Genomic DNA, 15744 nt, shown 5'->3' on the forward strand with positions numbered 1-15744 from the left:
ACAGTGTAGAACTGTGGTGGTATTGTGTTCCCCAAAATATTGTGTACCCTAATAAACTTATGGGGTCAGAGAACAGAAAAGCCACTAGATACTTAGGATAGGCAGTGGTAGCACATGCCTTTAGTTCTGGCATTCCAGAGGCAGAAATCCATCTGTTCAAGGATAAAGCCAAGCATGGTGACTCACGCCTTTAATCCAGAAAGTGAGCCTTTAATCCCAGGGAGTGATGGTAGAAAGCAGAAAGGTATATAATGTGTGAGGACCAGAAACTAGAAGCATTTGGCTGGTTAAGCTTTTAGGTTTTGAGCAGCATAGTTCAGCTGAGAGCCATTCGGATATGAGGACTCAGAGGCTTCCAGTCTGAGGAAACAAGATCAGCAAAGGAACTGGCAAGAACTTTTAAGATTACTGCTACATAGAACAGTGCCTGGCATATAGCTCTCTTCATAACATTTAATCATTACTATAATACTTCAAACCCCCTGCCTAGACTAAACTGCAGACTGGCAGAACTGTTATTCAGCCACTCTGTGGTTGGTTCCTTATTACCATTGTAAAATATAAATAGTAATTCTATTAATTTGGTGTGTCACGTTAGTAAGGTCCTAAAGATTTAGACACATTCTCAGATAAAGGGTTTCTTTTTTTTGGGGGGGGGGGCTTTGTTTTTCGAGACAGGGTTCCTCTGTGTAGTTTTTGGTGCCTGTCCTGGATCTCACTCTGTAGACCAGGCTGGCCTCGAACTCACAGAGATCAGCCCGGCTCTACCTCCTAACTGCTGGGATTAAAGGCCTGTGCCACCACTGCCCAGCTCAAATGAAGGATTTCTAATGGGCTATTTAAAAGATATTAAGAATGCTGAAGATCTTCCCCTAAATTTTCTCAATCAAAAGCATTTTTCACACATTTCTCTTCAAGACAGTCAATGACAACTAGTCAGGTGGTTTGTTATTAGAGTATTTAGGCTCTTCAAAAGGAAAAAAGGGCAGAACCCTGTACTTTGGGTAATTTTCCAGATACTGGGGATATGGAACTACAATCAGGAAAAGATTAACATGCACAGGGGCTGGAGAGATGGCTCAGCAGAGGCCATCTTCCAGAGGACCCAGGTTCAATTCCCAGCAACCAGGTGGGGGCTCACAACGCCAGTTCCAGGGCATCTGATGCTATCTTCTGGCCTCCTCCAGCACTGCATACATGTAGTGCACAGACATACAGGCAAAACACCCATACACATAAAATATAACTAAAATTTACACCTGGCGTGGTGGAAAACACCTTTAATCCCAGCACTCAGGAGGCTGAACCAAGGCAGATCTCTGTGAGTTTGAAGCCAGCCTGGTCTCCAAATCAAGTACCAGATCCTATCTCAAAAAACAAATAAAAATAAATTTACAAAAATTAAAAAAATAAAAACCAAAAAAAAAAAAAAAAAAGCCAGGCGGTGGTGGCGCACGCCTTTAATCCCAGCACTCGGGAGGCAGAGCCAGGTGGATCTCTGTGAGTTCGAGGCCAGCCTGGGCTACCAAGTGAGTCTCAGGAAAGGCGCAAAGCTACACAGAGAAACCCTGTCTCGAAAATCCAAAAAAAAAAAAAAAAAAAAAAAAAAAAAATTAAAAAAATAACCTGCACAGAGCCAGATACATAAGGTTCCCAGGACCAAATATTTAAGTAGCATTGATATAATTTTGGACTCAGGCAGGTTGTCTATGGACCCAAAATTTGGAAAATTCAAGTATTACACACACACACACACACACACACACACACACACACACACACGGCTAAAAGCTGAAGGAAAGCAGTCAGGGCTTTTTCATCAATGTAGCATGGCCATCAGAAGTTAATGGTGGCTGGTCATGGTGGCTTACACTTTTAATCCCAGCACTCAGAAGGCAGAGACAGGAGGATCTCTGTGAGTTCGAGGCCAGCCTGGGCTACATAGTGACTTTCATGATAGCCAGGGCTACATAGAGAAATGCTGTCTCAAAAAAACATAAATGGCCAAGCAGTGGTGGCGCACGCCTTTAATCCCAGCACTCAAGAGGCAGAGGCAGGTGGATCTTTGTGAGTTCAAGGCCAGCCTGGTCTACAGAGCTACAGAGCTAGTTCCAGGATAGCCAGGGCTACACTGAGAAACCCTGTCTCAAAAAACAAAACAAGGGGTTGGGGATTTATCTCAGTGGTAGAGCACTTGCCTAGCAAGCACAAGGCCCTGGGTTCGATCCTCAGCTCAAAAACAAAACAAAAAAAACCCCAAAAAAATCATAAACAAAAAGTTAACGTTGTAAAGAGCTGGGCATGAAGCTTAGTTGTTAGAGTGCTTTCCTAGCATGCACAAAGCCCTGAGTGAACCCGTTATGTTGGCACACACACCTGGATTCCCAGTAGCTGGGAGGTGCAGGCCAGAGGATCAGAAGTTCAAGATCATTGTCAGCTGCACAAGAAGTTTAAGGCAAGCCCAAGCTATAGGAATCCCTAAAAAAAACAAACCAAAAACATTGCTAAGAGACAAGTTCCCATTTCCTTACCTACAAAAATCTGGGCAATTTTTAACAGCTGCAATAGCAGCCTCTTAAATTCTGGAAGTTAGGAGAACATGGTGAGATCCTGTCTCAAACAAACAAATGAAAGTCTCATTGCTTTGTACCCCCATAACCTAACCTGTGTTAAACATGTGTTTTTGAGCTGGCATTGTGCCAGGCTCTTTCACGTATGTTATCACAATTATGTACCGGCATTATTAACCCCATCTTACTAACACGGCCCAAGGTACCTAGTGCCTGAGGTAGCAATGGCTCCAAGCAGGCAGCATCTCTAGGTTCTGCTGCTTTGCCGGACCTCCCTCTGGGCAGCTCCTGACTGTGGGGCATAGTCCACTTGTCCTGAGAGGTAGAAGTGGGGTGAGGAAGAAACCTAACGACATAGAGCAAGGCAGGGCCAAAGGTGTGTTTAATGTTAAAACTCCCGGTGAGGACATTGGAGGGATGGATAGCTCAGGGGTAAAACACTCGCCAATCAGGTGTTAGAACCAGGGTTTGGATCCCCAGCTCTCGTGGCAATGCTGGACAGGCATGTGACCTACCTGTAATGCCAGTGCTCAGGAGGTGGAGAGAGGGCATGGCTAGAGCAAGCCAGTTAATAGACTAGCTAAATCAGTGTGCCGTGGATTGAAATGAGAGACCCTGTGTGCTGGGTAGTTTTATGTCAACTTGGCATGAACTAAAGTTATCTAGGAGGAGGGAACCTCAATTAAGAAAATGTCTCTATAAGATTGGGCTGTAGGCAAACCTGTAGGGCATTTTCTTAATTACTGATTGACGGGAGAGGGCCCAGCCCATTGTGGGCAGTGCCATCCCTGGGCTGGTGGTCCTGGGTTCCATAAGAAAGTAGGCAGACCAAGCCATGGGGAGCAAGCCAGTAAGCAGAACCCTCCATGGCCTCTGCATCAGCTCCTGCCTCCAGGTTCCTGCCCTGTTTGAGTTCCTGTCCTGACTTCTTTCAGAGATGGACTCTGATGTGGAAGTGTAAGCCCAATAAACCCGTTCCTCCCTGACTCGTTTTGGTCACGGTGTTTCATCACAATAGAAACCCTGACTAAGACATGTAGCTAGAGTTTTCTTGTCTGGCCCACAGTCAGGACAAATCTCTGTCACCCACCAGTCCCACAGCTGCTCAGACCCAACCAAGTAAACACAGAGACTTATATTGTTTACAAACTGTATGGCCGTGGCAGGCTTTTTGTTAACTGTTTTTATATCTTAAATTAATCTATTTTTATAAATCTATACCTTGCCACGTGGCTTGTGGCTTACTGGCATCTTTACATGTTGTTTGTCATGGCGGCGGCTGGCAGTGTTTCCCTCCGCCTTCCTGTTATCTCAATTCTTTTTGTCTGGCCAATCAGTGTTTTATTTATTGACCAATCAGAGCAATTTGACATACAGACCATCCCACAGCACTTTTCCTTTTTTTTTTAAAGGAAGGTTTTAACTTTTACACATCTCCAAAGCCAACTTAGTATATTTGGGAATTTGGGCGTAGCTTCTCTTACTACTTCCTGTTGGAGGGGGGCGCTGTATCTTATGGAGACATAAAGAAAATTTTAGGATCATGGAGTAGTCCGTGAGGGTGTATCATCTGAGTCAGTTGCCTTGAAACGGTTTTGGATGTTGGATCATCTGGGCCATGGTGTCATCGGAGACCTTTCAGGGGGTCTTGGCTGGTCAAACCTGATGTATCTCAATCTGGAACAAATCCATAGCCTCTGGCTTTCTGTGGAAACAAAAGCAGAGCCTCTTTTTTTAAAGCAATATATCCTTATATCCAAATTTTGAAGTCAAGGTACCTTTAAAATATACATTTTGGCATAACTCAACAGCTTTTGTAATCAAATGTTTTGGTTTTTTTTTTTTTAGTTACGAATATCAAAGAGAACATAATCTAGATTCTCTGTGTGGTAGCCATCTTTATGTGGCTTATTTTTTGTATTACCTTGAGCCTATTGTTTTAAACTGCAGCCTTCTAAGACTGAAACAGTGCTGTGGCTGCTGGCTCCGCCCACTTTAGCTTCCCAACATGGCGGTGGTATGTTTTCCGCCAGCTCTGGGAGCCATCAACTCTCAGAAATAGTGGGTCTAAGATTTTATCAAAGCAGCGTGTAGCCCAGAAACCTCTTTTTTTGTTTTGTACTAGCAAAGGCTAAATCCACCACACAGCTTAATGTGCCACTTGCAGAGGCCTCATTCCCACCATACTGCAGGTCCAGCACACATGCCAGGAACCTGCCATAGTAGCTCAAACACGCAGGCTGCTGCTAACTTGAGAGAGACAACTAGGAACTGTTTTTAGCTCCGTTTTAGAATCTTTTTACTCAGGTTTTAGGTGAAAACTCTCGCCCCACGTTGGCGCCAAAGACACCCTACTTCAATACAATCCAGGAAGATACCTGACATCCACTCTGGTCTTCACATCCATGAGCACACAAATGCAAGCTCGCCCAAACACACCATGAGCCCACACGTATGTGAGCATGCATTCACATGGATGCATACCACACCACACCCAAAATCCGAGTGAGTTTTGCATTTTACTCCGGCTTGTGCCTGTATTTGTTGCTTTAATATGAAAAAGCAGCACCCCGCCCTTCCCAATCATTGAGTGAAACAGGGAGAAGTAGCCCATTTTTTCCACAGCTTCTGGTAATAATGGCTAATAATAGCTCCACTCACTGAGGTGTAACTTCATGCCCAGTTCTGTGCTTTGTATAGATTGTCCAGAACCTGCCAGGTCGGAGGTGAGAATGTCTGATGTTAAATGCTGATCTCACCACCACTAGACAACACTGAACTGTGTGCCCAGTGTCCTAGTTGTGTGCCCAGGGTTGTGCCTGGCAACAGCCCTGGAGTTTGCTAATGTGTCACGTGGGTAGATACAAAAAGGCCTGCCATTTCTAAACCTCCCTTTGGTGAGTTTCCTACGCCCCCCACATGCACCTCGTTCATTGAAGCCAGGAATAGGAAGAGGTCTTCAGGCTGCTGATGCCCACATAGCCTCCCCACAACCCCTCATCACCCCCTCCCCCATTTGAGCTGCATTGGACCCACTGTGGAGCCCGAGCCTCTGAAAGTCCCTTACCACCCTTTGGTGCCTCTCAGGGATTTCACCAGATCCCAGATGCTCCCAAGCCTTGGGGAGTGACTCCTTTCTGGGCCCTGAACTGCAGCTACATGGTGTGGCTCACAACCATCTGTAACTCTAGTTCCAGGGGATTCGACACCCTCTTCTGGCTTCTGCAGGCACTGCACCCATGTGGTACACAGATTCAGGCCAAACATCCTTACATATAAAATGAAAATACATCTCTAAAAAAGTGGGGAGGGGGCTGGAGAGATGGCTCAGCGGTTAAGAGTACTGACTGCTCTTCCAAAGGTCCTGAGTTCAATACCCAGCAACCACATGGTGGCTCACAACCATCTGTAATGAGATCTGGTGCCCTCTTCTGGCCTGCAGCCATATATGCAGGCAGAACACTGCATACATAATAAATAAATAAAATCTTTAAAAAAAAAAAAAAAGTGGGGAGGGCAGGCGGTGGTGGTGCATGCCTTTAATCCCAGCACTCAGGAGGCAGAGGCAGGAGGATCTCTGTGAGTTCAAGGCCAGCCTGGGACACAGAGTGAGTTTCAGAGCAGTCAGGGCTATATAGAGAGGTCCTGTCTTTTTTTTTTTTTTTTAAAGATTTATTTTATTTATTATGTATACAGTATTCTGCCTGCAATGTGTCCTTGCAGGCCAGAAGAGGGCACCAGTGGTTGTCAGCCACCATGTGGTTGCTGGGAATTGAACTCAGGACCTCTGGAAGAGCAGTCGGTGCTCTTAACCACTGAGCCATCTCTCCAGCCCCCGAGAGGTCCTGTCTTAAAAAAAAAAAAAAAAAAGATTTACTAGGCAACCTTAGGGAATGCGTGGAGGACCCTGACTAGGGAAAGTGGGACTGCACGTCACCCAGGGGTATCTGGGTCACTGCACTGAAGAAAATCCTGAAGTAGAGGCTGAGGAGACAGCAGCGCAGCAGATGCAGGGAGTGCTGTGCAGGTGTAAGGATTCCCACAATCCACTTAAAATCTGGGCAGGCTTGGGGGAGCCTGTTACACCCCTAGTCAGAGACAAAGGATGCTCGGGCAAGCTGGCAGGCCAGACTAGCTAAAATCAGCGAGCAAGAAAACCGCTTTGAGAAATAAAAGTGAGGAGTGATTTCGGAAGACTCCTGATGTCACCTTCCATGCTGCAAACGCATGTACCCATGCATCCATGCACACTGCACAAAATCTTGAAGTGCCAACTTCCTGACCCCTTGTGCTGTTGTTTTGGTTTTTGTTTTCAAGACAGGGTCTCACTATAGAGCTCTGGCTGTGCTGGCACTCACTGTGTAGACTAGGCTGGCCTTGAACTCACAGAGGCCTACCTCTGTCTCCTGAGTGCTGAGAGCTGGAATTAAAGGCGTGTGCCACTATACCCAGCTTCTGGAGCCTTTTAGATCCACAGAAGTCTGGCCTCCTCTCCCTTGCTTCTCCCCCAGTTCCTAGATTCTGTCCCATCTCTCTTCTTTCCATGGTCCATCACCAGCTTTAAATCCCAAGGGAAGGAAGAGACTCCACTCTGAGAGCTCAGACAGTGTCTGCAGACCAGGAGACTGGGCCTGAAGGATGCTGGGTAAGGACGGTATGTGGGTCCTGGAGTACTTTCAGTGCATTACAGGGCTTATTACCCCAACAGGGACCCCAGAAGTTGTATGAACCTACTGCTAAAGTGGCTCTTGGAAGCTTGGAAAAAGTAATCCAGAACATTCCATACCCATCTGGCCCTCTTGTTCACAACCCCCAGCCGTTCCCTTGACTAAAGAAATCTGCTTCACCCAGGGTAGGTCCAGCACAAAAAGGCCTGGCCTGACCTTGAGTTCCCAGTGCTTCTAGCCCCAGAGTCCTATGTGTCCTGTCTGTCCCCTGTCCTCTCCCTCTCCTCCAGGAGACCCAGCAAGTCATCATTGCCCTGATGCACTTCCTGTGATGTCCAGCAGGGGGAGCTCCCAAGAGTGTCCCGCTACATCTGCAGCATCTGCTTCTCAGCTCAGGGCTATTCCATTTCCCTAGGAAGCTGCGGGTGGCACAAAGGTGAAGAAAATAACTCAAAATGATATAGTGCGGGATCGGCAAGGCTGACTTCAAGCGAGGATACACAGAGTGGAGCAGGTGTGGCCCCTCACTAGAAGCATCCGTAGCCAGGGGACCTGTGTCCTGCCACAGGCCTGGGCAGATAGTCACTGCTGTTGCAGCAGTGAGCTCCCCAATTGCTGCAGGCCTCAGGCCTAGAGACAGGGTGGGACTGTTACAGACCCCGGCCGTGTTAGTGAGTCACCGTGCCTTTGGCCAATGGCCACCCCCCACCACCTCTGCCTGCTACCCCTCTGTACTTAGCCTCGACACCATCCCTCTCTCTAGAGAGGAGTCTTTGATTTATCACAGAGAAAGAGAGGGTGCAAACGTGTTTGCATGTTGTGTATGTGTACATGTGCCCAAGGGTGATGCGAAGAATCATTCTCCATCACTCTTCTACACTATTCATTGAGTCAGGGTCTCTCAATCAAACCCAGAGCTTGCTAATATGGCTAGTTTTGCTAGCCAGCTTGCTCCAGAGATCCCTGGTCTCTGCCTTCTGCGGTGAGAATTACAGGCCGACTGTCATGCCCACCCAACATTTATCTGGCTTCAGGGGATAAACTTCCGGCTTTGTGCTTGGGTGGCAAGAACTTTTAACCACAGATTGATGTCCCCAGTCCTTCTGTTTAGGGTCATCAGAGTCGAGTTTAGTGTGGTTGTTTCCTGTAACCCCAGCACTCAGAAGGCTGAAGCAGGATGGTCACAGTAAGCTTGAGCCTAGCCTGGGCTGCAGTGTGAGACTAAATTCCAGGCCAGTCTAGGCTTCAATGTGAGACCACACACACACACACACACACACACACACACACACACACACACACACACCAAGTGGGGCAGGGGGCATCAGGAGCGACCTTGTTGGCAGAATCTGAGATCTGTTCCTCATTCTTGGTGGCATTCGATGGTGTTGTCTGTTGTGTCCTTTGGATTCTGATTGGAACATGTCCTGATTGTTCCCACCTCATGACCTCACCATTCTTCCTATTAATAGCTCTTCCCCCAACAAGGCACAACCCCAAATCCCAGCCCTCAGCATACCTAACATACCCTCCCATTGTGCGTCTGTTCTTTCACTTAGCATATTTCCAGGTTCATCAGAGGTAGAACTTGCATCTGCATTCTCCTTAATGGCCGAGTAGCATCCCATCATACGCACACTTTGTTTAGTCACACGACCCTGCAAGGAGACGTTCATTTTCTTTTTTGCTTGTTTGTTTGTTTTGTTTTTTTTTATTTTTGTTTTTCGAGACAGAGTTTCTTTGCGTAACAGTCTTGGCTGTCCTGGAACTAGCTCTGTAGACCAAGCTGGCCTCGAACTCAGAGATCCTCCTGCCTCTGCCTGCTGTGGATATCGTTCTGTATAAACAAAACACTGATTGGCCAGTGGCCAGGCAGGAAGTATAGGCGGGACAAGGAGAGAGGAGAATTCTGGGAAGCGGAAGGCTGAAGGAGACACTGCCAGCCGCCGCATGACAAGCAGCATGTGAAGAGGCCGGTAAGCCACGAGCCATGTGGCAAGGTATAGATTTATAGAAATGGATTAATTTAAGCTGTAAGAACAGTTAGCAAGAAGCCTGCCACGGCCATACAGTTTGTAACCAATATAAGTCTCTGTGTTTACTTGGTCGAGTCTGAGGGTCTGTGGGACTGGCAGGTGAGAGAGATTTGTCCTGACTGTGGGCAAGGCAGGAAAACTCTAGCTACATCTGCCTCCCGAGTGCTAGGATTAAAGGTGTGTGCCACCATGGCCTAGCAACATTAACTTTCTTAAAGGCTTTATTACTTGTGGCAGTTTTCAGGTCACAGCAAAATTGAGTAGAAAGCACTCAAATTCCTCCTCCCTCCCTACAATCTCTCTCAGTACAGCATTCCCCACTAGAGTGGCCCATATGTTCTAATCCTCAGGCAGGAGCACACCATCATCCAGCGACGTATTAGTAATCACTCTTGTTACACCTTCTACGAGTTTGGACACATACAGGATGGAATTATGATGCTACACGAGTTGTCTCCCAGCCCTAGACATCCTGTGCTCTGGGGCATCAACCTTTAAAGGACAGACAGGAGAGGAATCTGGGTTGAGAACATAGCTCAGAGGTACAGCGTTTGCCTAGCATGCTTGAGGCCTTGTTTTCAATTTCCAGCAGGAGGGGAGAGGCAGAGGAAGGAAGGGAGGGAGGCAGGGAGGGAGGAAAGGAAAAAGGCAGGCAGGCTGGCTGGAATTACAGACAGGCTGTGAGGAAGAACCAGGAGAGGATGAAGTTGCAATATAGAGATGTGGTCAGCACAGCCCAAGGCCCTGCAGACTGGATGCCCTGGAAAGAGGACAGATAGCCTTCCCTAAGCAGGCAATCCTCATGTATTCTCAAAGGCATCCTGGTTGGAGGAGTCAGTTTATAGTCCCATCCTGTAGTGCTTCTCCCTGTGGGAACTGGGGAGGAGCCATTGGATTTAGCCAGTGAGGAGCTGGTTGGGGCTGGTGGGCGGAGTATCAGTCCATTATCCAAGGCTGTGATGAAGTGCCTCGTGCTGGGTACTTTACAAGGCAATATAGTTTTGGAGGATGAAAGTCCAAGATCTCAGAGCCACATGTACTCAGTTTCTGGAAAGGCCTGGTAACATGACATCACATGGAGCATGTGTGTGAAGAGGTATCATATGTCAAGATAGCAAGCTAGAGAGAGACTACCAGACACTCTCTTGATAGAAATAACCAGGGTCCTAGGAGAATTACATCAATGCTTTTTGAAAGCAGTATGTTCAATTACTTCCCGCAGGGACCCCCCCTTAAAGGGGTTCAACCCCCTCCTCCCAACACTGTTACACTGAAGACGAGCTTCTCAGTACATGGACTCCTGAGGGACCCACTCCAAACACATGCAAGCCACCTGATCACAGGTTGGAGCTGGAGGATGAATAGGCATCAAAGACAAAGACCTCGGGGCTCACATGCATATTAAGCCTCCTTACAAGGCCGGTGCTTTTCCCTCGGTCCCCTGAGCCCCCTGAGCCCGCTGTCCCCTGAGCCTGGGAAGAGCCACAGGAGGCAGAGCAGACAGAAACAAATGCTATTTCCAGGCAGGGATGGTATCCCCGGGGGAAAGCTGGTTACAGGGTGCTGTGAGATGGTTCCATCTCTGTGGCATTCTGTTTCTCTCCAGGGATTCTTTTTGGGTCCTCATGTCCCCCTTCCCCAACTCTTCACAGGCCTTCTGGCCAGTGGGGGCTGAGGCACCGACTCCCCACGAAGAGGACAAACAGGTGCGGCATTGCCAGGCCTAGAAAGCTGTGGAGAAAGCGTGAGGAACAGTGGTTCTCAGCTTGGTCTGAGCTGTGGGTGGCAGGGGACTGCCTCAGCTTCTCGAGTCCTGGTCTAGAATGCTAAGATTGGTGTCTCTAGGGCTGACCCAGGTTTTGTATTTGTATTTATTTGTTTGTTTGTTTATTTGTTTATTTTTTTCCGAGACAGGATTTCTCTGTGTAGTTTTGGTGGCTGTCCTGAATCTCGCTCTGTAGACCAGGCTGGCCTCGAACTCACAGAGATCCACCTGGCTCTGCCTCCCGAGTGCTGAGATTAAAGGCATGCGCCACCACCACCTGGCTAGAATTTTTTTCTAATGATTTATTTATTTTTAAAAATTCTTTTTCTTTTGTGTGTACAGGTATTTGCCTGCATGTATGTAAGTGTGTCACGTGTGTGGCACCAGTTGAGGCCAGGGGAGGGCATTGGAATCCCCTAGAACTGGAGTTGCAGATGGTTGTGAGCCACCATGTAGGTGCTGGGACTCGAACCTGGGTCCTTTAGAAGAGTTGCCAATGCTCATAACCACTGAGCCATCTCCAGCCCCCTAATTATTTATTTTTATGTTTTGTGTATGGGTGTTTTACCTGAATGTATGGTCTGTGTGCCATGTGCATGTCTGGTGCCCACAGAGGCCAGAAGAGGGTGATGGATTCCTTTGAACTGGAGTTATAGAAGGTTGTGAGCACTGGGTGGTGGTGGTGCACGCCTTTAATCCCAGCACTAGGGAGGCAGAGCCAGGCAGATCTTTGTGAGTTCGAGGCCAGCCTGGTCTACAGAGCGAGATCCAGGAAAGGCGCAAAGCTACACAGGAAAGGCGCAAAGCTACACAGAGAAACCCTGTCTCGAAAAACCAAAAAAAAAAAAAAAGGTTGTAAGCTACCAAGTGGGTGCTGAGAATTGAACCTGGGTCTTCTGGAAGAGTAGCCAATGCTCTTAAAGGCTGAGAGAAATCTCTCCAGCATCCCCCAACTCTCAAATCCCTGGTGATTCCAATCTTCGGCCATGAATGAGGACCGCTGGCTTCGAGTAGGGATGTTCTGGGGTGTGCTTGGGGCCAACACAACTCACACACCACGTCAATACAGATGACAAGGATTTATTGTAATCAAGCCACTACTGATCGATCAGGACCGCAGAACAGACTTGAGAGCTGAACTGCAACCCCAAGCCAAATTGTCACAGAGCTTTTAAGCCTGAGAGTAGTGCAAATTCTAGTTGGTCTTAACAAAAACCAAGAGTCAGATATCATCATGAAAGCTGAAAGATCAGAGAAGCAGAGCAGCCAGCCACTAGAAAGATTTCTTACCTCTAGCAATCCTCCAACTTAACACCACTAAGCTGACAAACACCACCTAAAGAACAGCTTTGGACTACAAACTGCTCAGGACAATTTTGAGGTGGCTAGCTGAGATGATCCAACCTCACAGACTAGCTAGGACTTGAGGCAAGCCCTGCACGTTCCCATTATTCAGAGACTGGACAACAAATGATATAGTTAGCTCTCCCAAGACTTGACAATTAACCTAAATTTTTCTTTTCAAGATCCTCTAAAGATGACGTTGCCCTCAGACAGCAGAAAGTGAATTTAAGAACACAACACCCACATTCCTAAGATGTAGGGTAGGTGGTTTTTGGTCTTTCAATTTGTTGTTGTTGTTGGTAATGGTTGGGGGGAAAAGCTAAACAAAGGAGATTAATTCAGGGATCTTGTTCTAAAAAGAAAAAAGGGGGTATAGAAATGACAGGATAAAAGGGTAGATTATTGAATCTACTTTTAAAAAGCAACTACTAGTTTTAAATATTTTACTTTGTTATGGTCTTTGCATATTGATAGAAATTTGAGATTAATTTTGTTAGAACATACTGTACATACATTTCTACTCTTGTTTAAGGTATTGTACTTACACAGGTTATTTAACAATGTAATACAAATTTTTAGTCCTTGAAAGTTATTATTACCAACCATTTAGGATAATAAGGAAATTCAGGTTAGTAGTTAGTCACCTATTACAATTAAACTTGTAGTCATGTTAGGTATGTTTTCTTTTTTTTTTTTTTTTTTTTTTTTTTTTTTTTTAAATTTATTTATTATGTATACATTGTTCTGCCTGCACGCATCCCTGCAGGCCAGAAGAGGGCACCAGATCTCATTACAGATGGCTGTGAGCCACCATGTGGTTGCTGGGAATTGAACTCAGGACCTTTGGAAGAACAGCCAGTGCTCTTAACCTCTGAGCCATCTCTCCAGCCCTTAGGTATGTTTTCAAGGTCAAACAGAGATATATTTTTAGATAGACAGGTTGTCTTCAAAGATCTACAGAATATGGTATTTAAGATGTTTTAATAACATAAGGTTCTTTTTTTTTTCTTTTTATGACAATGAGACATGTCTGCTCCTGGCAGCACCAATCTACTTCAGAGAAGATGATGGGCATTGAAGAAACTCTATGTGGAGTTTACTTTCTTTGTGGCAAAAGTTAGCCACTGGGCAAGAGACTGCTGACAGTATGCTGTCCAAATGGACAAGCAGGACACAAAAGAAAGGACTGCTGAACTTTGCCAAAACAAGATAGGAAGGCCCTTTATAAAATCCTGTGGAGCTGGAGAGATGGCTCAGAGGTTAAGAGCACTGGCTGTTCTTCCAGAGGTTCTGAGTTCAATTCCTAGCAACCACATGGTGGCTCACAACCATTTGTAATGAGATCTGATGCCCTCTTCTGGCCATGCAGACACAGCATTGTATACATAACAAATAAATAAATCTAGAAAAATAAAATAAATAAATCTTTGGCCTGGCGGTGGTGGCGCACGCCTTTAATCCCAGCACTCGGGAGGCAGAGGCAGGTGGATCTCTGAGTTCAAGGCCAGCCTGGTCTCCAAAGCGAGTTCCAGGAAAGGCGCAAAGCTACACTGAGAAACCCTGTCTTGAAAAACCAAAAAAAAAAAAAATCCTGTTTCACAGATAAGTCTGTCAGATATGCTAGGCCTATAGGCCGAAGATAGATGCCCCAACATTGTAGAGGAACCTTGGTTGACTGTCCAGGCAGCCAGCTGTTTCTGTCATTTCTCACATTTTTTGGAAGTTGATTGTGTGCATTTCCTGTTTTCTTAGGTAATATTATTTCCTTCTTGGGTCTCTGGGGGAGTTGAGGACTAGATATAATTTTCCTTGTTAACAAATCCAGAAAAGAAATTCACTGAAGAGGTATAAATTGGGGCTGGAGAGATGGCTCAGAGGTTAAGAGCACTGACTGCTCTTCCAAAGGTCCTGAGTTCAATTCCCAGCAACCACATGGTGGCTCACAACCACCTGTAATGAGATCTGGTGCCCTCTTCTGGCCTGCAGTCATATATGCTGTATACATAATAAATAAAAATAAAATCTTAAAAAAAAAAAAAAAAAGAGGTATAAATTGTATAAGGTTGCCGGGCGGCGGCGGCGGCGGCGGCGGCGGCGGCGCACACCTTTAATCCCAGCACTCGGGAGGCAGAGGCAGGCAGATCTCTGTGAGTTCGAGGCCAGCCTGGGCTACCAAGTGAGTCCCAGGAAAGGCGCAAAGCTACACAGAGAAACCCTGTCTCGAAAAACCAAAAAAAAAAAAAAAAAAAAAAAAAAATTGTATAAGGTTGAGAGACATTAAAAAATAATTTTGGTAATGCAAGTTAGAATAGAAAGTGAGGCCGGGCGGTGGTGGCGCACGCCTTTAATCCCAGCACTCGGGAGGCAGAGCCAGGCGGATCCCTGTGAGTTCGAGGCCAGCCTGGGCTACCAAGTGAGTTCCAGGAAAGGCGCAAAGCTACACAGAGAAACCCTGTCTCGAAAAACCAAAAAAAAAAAAAAAAAAAAAAAAAAAAAAAAAAAGAATAGAAAGTGAATTAGGTACAACCTTTTGAACTCCCCAAGATAGGATAGAAAATGGAATATTTTCTCTGAATTTGTCAAATGCTAATGGACTAGACATTATTGATGTATTTATTGCCTGTATATATTGTATATAGTTATTGTACTTATTGTATATGGTTTTTTTATATTAGTTATAATTTTTTTATTTTAGGCAAAAAGGGGGAAATGTGGTGATATTTTGTTTGTGCTCTAACAAATAAAGCTTGTCTGGAGATCAGAGTGTGGAGCTAGCCACTAGAGGCCAGACCATGGTGGCACACGCCCTTAATCCCAGCACTTGGGATCTCATGCCTTTGATCCCAGAACTTGGGAGGCACATGCCTTTAATCCTAAAACTTGGGAGGAGGAAACAGGAAGTGGTATGGCTGGGCAGAGAGAGGAAGTGATAAGGCAAGGTGGAGACAGGAGCTAGGCCCTTTTGGTCTCAGTATTCCTAGAGGTAAGAAGTTTCACAGTGGCTGGCCGCTCTGCTTCTCTGATCTTTCAGCTTTCACCTTGATATCTGACTCCAGGTTTTTATTATTAAGACCAATTAAGATTCACATTACACTGAGAATCACAAACATCTGTGCCAAGTTATAGTTACATTTTTCACCTATCAGGATTCAGGGATTAGGGGACTTTTCTAGGAACATTTCCTCATGATACACTTACCGTGTTCTCATTGGTTGGTTTACTCAAGTGTGGGGGTGTGGCTTGCCCACCATTCATGTCTCAACTTGCCAACCAAGGAAGTTACCCAGGAAGGTCTGGGGAGGTCTTGGGAACTTAAACTTTATTTGGCCCTTATTCAAAATGGAAGTTCTATCCAAAATGGC

The sequence above is a fragment of the Peromyscus eremicus genome, chromosome 8a (assembly GCF_949786415.1).
Source record: "Peromyscus eremicus chromosome 8a, PerEre_H2_v1, whole genome shotgun sequence".
Lineage (NCBI taxonomy): Eukaryota > Metazoa > Chordata > Mammalia > Rodentia > Cricetidae > Peromyscus > Peromyscus eremicus.